The sequence below is a fragment of the Lotus japonicus genome, chromosome 6 (genome assembly GCF_012489685.1).
Source record: "Lotus japonicus ecotype B-129 chromosome 6, LjGifu_v1.2".
NCBI lineage: Eukaryota > Viridiplantae > Streptophyta > Magnoliopsida > Fabales > Fabaceae > Lotus > Lotus japonicus.
This window is the reverse complement of record NC_080046.1, coordinates 58,932,725-58,942,593: the sequence shown is the minus strand read 5'-3', so window position 1 is coordinate 58,942,593 and position 9,869 is coordinate 58,932,725. Positions and strand designations below refer to the sequence as shown.

Below are 9,869 nucleotides of genomic sequence, written 5' to 3'. Positions count from 1 at the left end.
GATAATAAAAATTACAACAACTATGTGTATATCAAAGCGTTTGGGAGTGGCATCCATCTATGTGATCATAGACACTATTAGACTAGTGGTAGAGTTGAAGACCTTGGATCACCGCAAAACTATTTATGAGATGCCCAACTTTTCGGTTCAAAATGTCCTCTTTACTTTACGTGACAATTCAATTCAGTCACTTTTTCAAAATGAAGTGATTTCTGTATCATTCTCATTCTTCATGTGAATAGTACTAATGGGATTATAGATCTGATGTTGACTCTTTCATATGGTATGGCCTGAATGAATTATTTCAAGCCTAAAGATAAGGAGAGCCTTGTCTTAAGCTAAAAAGGGTACATAACTTCTGAAATTGGGAGTGGAGTGAATTGAAAGGTACACATTTGAAACAATTCTAAGTTTGATGATGTCACGTGAAAGTGTGTTGAGATAGCTGAGCTTTGATGTTAAACATGCAATTTTCATAGGAAACTTTAAGCCGTGAAAGTCATTGAGTCAATTATGCAACATGTGATTTTGGAGACAAATACACATTTCCATCACCTAGTAATTAGTAATGATGAAAACTTTATCTTTCCTTGGTCAAAACTCAAAATAATGATGAAAACTTAATAAAAAATAGCTCACTAATATAATAGATGACTTGAGTGTATGAAGCATATGCCCTTAATGAAACCATCAATTATTTAATTAAGGATGAATTGTTGAACCACAAATATACTAACCAACAGTCGTAAATTGAACTGTCAATCATTTAGTTAAGGACTAATTGTGGAACCACAAATATCGCCTTCATCCTCCACAACATAGACGCTTGAGCCCTCCTCAATCGTCTCTGCTATGAGCGTACATGAGACACTGAGAACGAAATCATCGACCCAACTCATTACGCACGACATCGCCAGGAACACCACTGGTTCGGCTAGGGTGGAATAAGCAGGACCTTCGCTAGATGGCGCCGAAGCACTATTGTTGGAAGTGCCGTGTATAGACATTTCGGGGCCTAAGGTGCAAATTATCTGAGGCTTAAATATACTTAATGTATCATATAAATTCTTATTTTTTTATATTAATCTTCTACCTTTTTTGAGCTACAAAATCATTTATCAGAGTTTTATAATTAATCAATTCTAACATTTCGTTTTCAATAAATAAAATAAATAATTCATTCAACACATCTTGTAACATTGTTGACATTAGATTTAATTTAATTTTTAATAAATAAAAATATATTAAATAATATTAATGATGATATTTGTGTAACTTTCCTTTTTGGTTGGCTAATTTTTATGGATAAGGGAGGAAACTAATTTTTTTAAGCTATAGCTGAAACAAAATAATTTTTTTGTTTTAACAATAATTGACAATGTATATTTTTCACTTTTTACTTTTTTATTTACGAGATTCTCATAAAACATTAAAGGTCCCATGGAATGGCCCCTAAAAACAGAACTGGTGCTGAGGATTCCTATGTGGCTACATGAAATTTTTTTTTGTCAAAGATTAAAAGTTTCATTCAATACAGGCCAGGCCCAAAATAAAACAAAGGGACTAAGCCCTACAAAATCAGCCAATATCACATAGCTCAAAAGAAAATGAACAACTTACCTAGCAGCTATAGTGATTCGATTGTGTTTTAAATGTTGGAAGCCTGCAACATTTTCTTATGTGAAAAGTAAGAAATGAATTTAGTTAATAACATTTTTACTCGGATAACATTAGCTTAATTATGCAGATGTTCCACATTCTAGGATTAAAAGTTCTGCAAAATGTAGGTTGTTGGAGACAATACATAATCTCTGACAGTAGGTCATTTTAATTGAAAAATATACATAATTTAATTAAACAAACGTCTGAGGCCATTCTGAATGCAGTTTTTTTTTTCTTTCTGGATAGCCATGTGACTGTTTGGTTGAACTTTGAATTGTCCTAATGTCCTGAAACAGTTAAACACCTATTCTTGAAAAAACATGATTTATTTTCTAATTCGTGCTTTATCAGAGAGAGACGAAACAGACTGGGGGCATTGGGTATGGGCCTATTACATCCTACAACTTTTTTGATCAAAAATATTTAATTTTTTTATTTGATGAATTACTACTATGCTACAATTCTCCTTTATTGAAGACAAATGCACATTTCTATCACCTAGTAAATAGTAATGAGTAATGATGAAAACTTGATCTTTTTTTTTTTGGTCAAAATAATGATGAAAACTTTAGTTTCAAATTTTCTTAGAGGTGAAGAGAACCATATATTTAGATACACTCATACACTTCAACTCAGGTTAACACACATTTTAATGCAAAAATAAACACTTTTTTCAAAAGAACAAGAGTTTTTTTTTTTTTTTTTTTTTTTTTTGGTCAAAGGAACAAGAGTTTGATCGCATGAAAAAACTTTCATATCTAAACCTTAGTTTGGAGTTTAGGACTTTTTGGATCCAGAGGAGATTGGATCTTTTTTTTTTTATCTAATGAACTGATCCAACCAGACAAGCAACATATTGGGTCGGGCTGGGTCTTAGTGGATTGTTAGATTTTTGTATTTCACTGTCCTAATGTATAGATCGAGTTGTGTTTAAAAACAAACAAGGATATCCATAAACATTATTATGGAAATAAAATTATTTTTTATTTAGCCAACTAAGTTGAGAGAGGTTTCCAAACACTTTAATTATTAAAGTTTACCTGTGGAGGGGTGTTAGATTTGCCACCCCAGGCAATAGATCTAACACCCAAGTTTTTTAAAAAAATGGCAGGAGTATCCTTCGGAAGATAACATTCCGAAATATATTGGAAATATAATGTTCCGAAACATTATAGAAACATGATATTGACTGTTCTCCCGACTTACCTATGGAAGTTTATGTTCCGAAAAAATTCGGAATTTTAACTACCGAAAATAAATACGGAGGAACATTTTGGTATTTTCCCACTTTTAAGTGGGGTGTTAGATCTATTGCCTGGGGTGGCAAATCTAACACCCCCTGTGGAGGGTTGTGCCTTCAGTGATGTAAATTCATCATTTCATGTAGACAAAAGACCAGACAAGATGCATTGGTTATTTAATAAGTAAAAAAGCAAGGAGACATTACTGCATCTGCGTGATAGGCTAAAGAATATGTGGAAGCCTTTGGGGGATTTTGAGATCATTAGTGTCTGGATCTATTTTCAATTTGTGCAGAATCATTCCTTGCTTTATTAAAGCTATTTCTAATAATTTTTTTAAAATTCTCCCCTAAACCTGAAAATCTACCATGTGTACAAACCTGCATTAGCCCATTGCCAAGGAGAAAGTCAGTTGTCACTAAAGTATCAGTCATGACTCATGAGTACTGATCATCGAGATAGAGAGCTTAATCCAAACTTCCATGAGAAAACGTGTCCCTCCTTGTACAGCATGGCATTCAAGGTGATCGCCACCACCTCCCTCTCTGATCCTCGGATTGGAGCCAGCCTCTTAAGGCTCCACTTCCACGACTGTTTCGTTCAGGTACATCTTCCTCTCTAATCAATCCTCTGCACTTCTTCACTTCCATGACCGTCTCTTCCTCTCAAATTCCATAAAATTGTTATTTTTTATGGTCGAAGATGGGAGGAATTTACGGTGCACATATGAAAGCTTGTGTAAGGTTACACATTGCCATTTTGACCTGCACTAGCAAGTTTTTCCGGTTTTTTAAAAAATAAATAAAAATACATATTTATTAATTACAATAATTAACTTGTGATGATTTTAATTAAGTTAATTGGATCTAAACTTGAATTCAGAACCGGTTCATCATCATCAACATAACAGATTTGAAACAAAATAACTCAGATCTCTCCACCTTCCTCAACCAAGCCACTTTTCCATCCTCCAGATCTCTGTTACTCTCACTCCAGCACCAAACCCATTAATCATCACTCGTTCTGGAACCACCCAAAATAGTACAAATCAACACAAAAATTTTGTGGTTGAGGCACAAACATCGCCGTTGTTCACCAGTGGAGGCACCAAACCCAGTTTCTTTCTTCCCTTTTTTCCCTTCGATTCTGTAGGATTTATGGGTTTGGAGTTTGGATCTGGAGTTTGTGAAAGTAGGTTGAAACTGGTTCGATCTGAACCCATTTTGATCTGGTTCGATCTGAAACTCATACCCACCCTCTTCATCCCTTGCGCAACCCCCACAACCACCCCTACCGAACTTCACCCCATACCCGCCGTAGACGAACGGCATCGTTTCACGAAGTGGTTGAGAGATGAAGGTGAGGATGAACCAGAGGAAAATCAAGAAGAGGACTGGCGGTGATGAAGCCCCAAAAACCCATTTTTTGACGAACGTGAAGGTGGGTTGCCCTGGCTTCTGCAGATCTGGAGGAAAGGAGAGGCACACTCGAAATAGGGAAAAGGTTTGACCTTGGAGGAGGACAACCACCACTCCCCACCATCATCATCGGAGCAAGAGAAGAAAGGGGATGCAGAGGATGGGGTTTCATCAATTTTCCTGCAAAGTTTTCTTCTTTTTACGATTTTGTGGCGTGGGTGTTGAACAAGAATTGATTTTGCTGCTCCTGGGAACAAGATCTGATTTTTTCTCTGCAACCCAGATCTGGTTCTTCATTCCCCTGTTCTGGATTCGGGTGAGTGAGGAGAGGGAGGAGATCAGGGACAAAGGGGATGCAGAACCTGGGTTCTGAGAAGCAAATAAAAAAAAATGCTTTTGTGGTGCATGGAAAGGTTGTTCTTTGGTAATGATTCTGCTTTGGAGAAATATTATGGGTTGCCCTTAACTTTCTTATTTTGTTCTGTCTCATGGATCATCATGTAGTTGAAATAAGTGGTTGAAAAAGTTTGGGGATGGTGTTCTGGGTTTTAGTGGTTGTGGTGAAGAAGGAGAGAGAAGAGAACAGATTAAGATAAACAATAATTGAAATTAATTAAAAGATAAATGTTTAATTAAGAAAATAGGTATTTTGATTTTTTTTTAAAAAACTTCCTACTGCAGGTCAAAAGGCACAAGTGCAACCTTACACAAGTTTTTACTTGTGCATGTTAAATTTTTCCTCGAAGATGTATAATTTTATATGAGAACAATTTCAAACAGAACCTAAAAAAATAGTGTATTTCTCTTTTGGGCCTGGTCTTGGGCCTTTGTTATGAAATTAGTTTCGATTGACAAAAAAAAGCATATTGTATTGGGCTCACAATACAATATGTTGAACCTTGAACCATTAAAGATTTTATGTTGCATCACTCGATGACCTCTTATTAACAAATTGAATTTAGACTTAGTAGTAATTCCTTCATTCTCCCTTCCAACACCGACCATGCACCACCGCCACAACTCTCTTTTATTTCAATTCAGCTTTTCCTATCGTCTTTTTTGTGTTTGTGATCATCACTGCAGGGTTGTGATGCATCAGTGTTGTTGAACAACACTGAGACTGTTAAGAGTGAGCAGGACGCATGACCCAACATCAATTCTCTTAGGGGATTGGATGTGATCAACAAGGTGAAAGCTGCTGTGGAGAAGACATTGTCCAACAACAGTGTCTTGTGCATACATTGTTGTTATAGGAGCATAAATCGGCTCGGTGTTGGTAAGGTTTTTCATGCTTGCTAGTTTCTCATCTATGTCTCTGAGTCTCTGTTCTTATTTACATGGAGGAGGTGTAAGACCAAGATTCGGTCATGTAGTACAACTCTATGTTTTGATGATTATGTTAACTATTGTGTATGAACAATTATGGTACTCTAACGTTGTTTTCTGAGTGATTAAATGACAGACTCTGAATCTGGTCAAAAGAACTTCCTCAGAAGCACAAAGCCAAAAAGAGTAACCAACGCAACGCTTTCGCACTCACTATGTTATGATTGAACAGTAGTATCTGCTTCAGAAATTCTGAAGATGATAAGCTCTGATGTGGATTCAGATCACTTAAAGTTCTGAAGACCAGAAGCTATGAAGGTCCAGAAGCTCTGAAGGTCCAGAGGCTCTGAAGGTCCAGAAGTTCTGATGGTCCAGAAGCTAAGAAGTGAAGATTCTGAAGTCCAAGAGTAAGCTAGCTCTGAAGACCAAGTACTTTCAACTCTGATGTGCAGATGCAGAAGATACGAAGGTCAGAGGATCCAAGATTCCCTCTGACTCTGATCACCAAGCTTCACAAGTTCCTATATGAAGCGTCGCCTGATCAGAAGTCAACTAGGATAAGGCTCACGTCGTTATCCAAGTACAAAAGCAATTGTACTATCCTGACGGCCTTACCTAAGACGTTCAGCCACAACATAATCTGGAAGTTCCGGATTTTCCCTCCAACGGTAGCATTTCAAACAACGGATACAACCCTAATCCTTGGAGTATAAATAAAGGCTGAAAGCTGGAAGAAGACGCTAAGACACTTTGTGCAATACTCAAGCGATATTCAATCTTTCTCTTAGCAATCTTTCTTCACCGTTCTTATTGTGTTTACTCTAGCTTTCTTAGAAGCACTTCATTGTAAACCAAACCTTTCAAACCGTGAGTTTGTATTTCCTTAAGGGACCAAGTTTGGTCAGCTCCTTGAGAAGACTAAGAGAGTGAATCTTAGTGCTTTGCTAGTTCATTGTATTGTTAGTCACTGAGCAGGTTGCTAGTGCAGTTGTAACAAACATTGAATAGTGGATTGCCTTCATTCTAAGAAGGAAGAAATCACCTTAACGGGTGGACTGGACTAGCTTGAGCGATTATCAAGTGAACCAGGATAAAATACTTGTGTGCTTCTCTTCATCTCTTATCTTTTCACCCTGTGTTGTTTGTTCGAGAGATTTGTCTAAATCTCAAGAGGGAAAAGTTTTTAGTTGAAAACGCTATTAAAACCCCCCTTTCTATCGTTTTTCATACCTTCAATTGGTATCAGAGCGAAAGTTCTGATTACCACACCTAACAGTGTTCAGTGATCTGGGCCGGTGTGAAAAACTGTGATGGCTACCACCAGTGATGCGCAAAAAGATGTTTACAGTGCAAAGCCTCCTATCTTTGATGGAGAAAAGTTCGAGTACTGGAAAGATAGAATCGAAAGCTTCTTTCTTGGCTTCGATGCCGATCTCTGGGATATCATCGTAGATGACTACACGCGTCCAGTTGATGCTGATGGCGAAAAGATCTCAAGAGAGAAGATGACGGCTGAGCAGAATAAGAAATGCTCAGAACATCATAAAGCTAGAACCATTCTTCTCAACGCTATCTCTTATGAAGAATATCAGAAGATAGCAGATCATGAGTATGCTAAGTCTATCTTTGATTCCTTGAAGATGACTCATGAAGGAAACAAAGAAGTGAAGGAGACAAAGTCGATGTCTTTGATCAAGAAGTACGAAGCTTTCCAGATGGAACCTGGCGAATCCATTGGAGATATGTTTTCCAGATTCCAGCTGATTGTTGCTGGAATAAGAGTTCTCAACAAAAGCTACACTACTGCTGATCATGTCAAGAGGATCCTTAGAGGTCTTCCTGAAAATTGGGTACCTTTGATAACTTCCTTGAAGTTTTCAAGAGATTCTGACCAGTTGAGTTTGGAAGAACTCATAAGTATTCTGAAGAGTCATGAGTTAGATCGTGCTGAGCATCAGACTCACAGGAAGAAGTCTATAACTCTAAAATCCAAATCTGAAAAAAGCCAAAGCTCTCCAAGAAGCAGAAGAATCTGAAGAAACCTCTGAAGATTCTGATGAAGATGAGCTAACCTTGATCTCCAAAAAGCTCAACCACATCTGGAAGCACAGGCAGAGCAAGTACAGAGGCTCATCAAAGGTCAAAGGAAAGCATGAATCTTCATCCGATCATAAGAAGTCCTCGTCAAAAGAAGTCACTTGCTATGAGTGCAAATAATCAGGACACTACAAGAGTGATTGTCCCAAGCTGAAAAAGGACAAGAAGCCTAAGAAGCACTTCAAAGCAAAGAAAGGCCTCATGGTGACTTTTGATGACTCAGAGTCAGAAGAAATTGATTATGATGGTGAAATTGTTGAAGAACTCATGGCAATTGTCAAGGACAAAGAAGCAGAGTCTAATGATGCACCTAATGTTGAATCTGCATCAGAGGATGATCCAAATTCAGATGATGAAAATGAGGTATTCGCATCCTTCTCAACTTCTGAACTTAAAGATGCTTTATCTGAAATCATGGATAAATATAATTCTCTTTTGACTAAGCATAAAAAGTTGAAAAAGGATTTCTCTGCTGTCTCTAAAACTTCTACTGAACATGAGAAAAGAATTTCTGAATTAAATGAGAGTAATCATGCTTTAGTAAATTCTAACTCTGTGCTCAAAAATCAAATTGTTAAATTAGAAGAAGTTGTTGCTTGTGATGCCTCTGATTGTAAGAATGAATCAAAATATGAAAAATATTTTCAAAGATTCCTAGCTAAAAGCGTAGACAGAAGCTTAATGGTTTCAATGATCTATGGCGTAAGCAGAAACGGAATGTACGACATTGACTATTCTAGACCCAGTAGAAAGGAGCCTCCTATGCCTAAGGAAAAATCTTTGTATGAACATTTTGTACCCTCTGGTACTATATTGCCTGAACTATTGCCTGATAAAGTTGCTAACCCCCACTCTCAAAAAGGAAACTTTCTCTATGTCTAAATATCATGCTCAGATTCCTTTGCATTATCATGTTGAGAAACCCAAGGTTGTCAGAACCTCTGGGGTAACTAACAAGAAATGACCCAAAAGGTGGGTACCTAAGGAAAAAATTATCTATGTTGCAGATATCCTTGATAGCTCCACTGAAACACCAATCATGGTATCTAGACAGTGGATGCTCGCGACACATGACAGGAGAAAGGTGTATGTTCCAAGACCTAAAACTTAAGCCTGGAGGCGAAGTTGGTTTTGGTGGCAATGAGAAGGGTAAAATTGTTGGTTTTGGTACTATTGGTATTGATAATAGTCTATGCATTGATAATGTTCTGTTGGTAGATGGTTTAACGCATAACTTATTGTCAATAAGTCAATTAGCTGACAAGGGTTATGATGTTATTTTCAATCAAAAGTCTTGTAGGGATGTAAGTCAAAACGATGGCTCTGTTCTGTTTAACAACAAGAGGTGGAAAAAACCCTATAACATCAGATTATCTGAGTTGGAATCTCAGAAAGTAAAGTGCCTTCTTTCTGTTAATGAGGAGCAATGTGTATGGCATAGACGGTTAGAGCATGCCAGTATGAGAAAGATTTCTCAGCTGAGTAAGCTTGACCTTGTCAGGGGCTTACCCACTCTGAAGTTTTCTTCAGATGCTCTTTGTGAAGCATGTCAGAAAGGCAAATTTACAAAAGTCATGTTCAAGGCAAAGAATGTTGTTTCCACCTCAAGGCCATTAGAACTTCTGCATATCGACCTATTTGGACTAGTGAAAACTGAGTCTATAGGTGGCAAGAGATATGGGATGGTCATTGTTGACGACTATACCCGCTGGACATGGGTAAAATTCTTAAGCCGCAAGGATGAGTCTCATTCTGTGTTCTCTACCTTTTTTGCCCAAGTGCAAAACGAGAAGGGTTGCAGGATTGTGCTTGTCAGAAATGAACATGCATCCCTTGGTTTCCACACCTAAAAGAGCATTAGAGTCCACAAAACCTCTAAACCTATCCAAGCTGCGATGTGATTGAGGTATAAGACCATCTTTGTCACTGTGGGAGAGGGTCTCGTTGAAATCACCCAGGCAGCACCAAGCTCTCTGCCCTATAGGTTGGAGTCGCGAGATTGCTTGCCAAAGAGCGAGTCTTATGTGGTGTATCGGGTCTCCGTAGATGAAGGTGAATTACGTGCCAATGATATTCTCTAGGAAGCTAATTAAAGTGTGGATGTAGGTCGTGGTGGCCTCTAATA

At 37.7% G+C, this 9,869-nt stretch overlaps 1 pseudogene; it reads left to right on the top strand.

The window, feature by feature from the left end:
- The first annotated feature begins 3,023 nt into the window (after window positions 1-3,023).
- Window positions 3,024-9,869, top strand: part of LOC130722745 (peroxidase E5-like) — a 41,580-nt pseudogene continuing 34,734 nt past the window's right edge.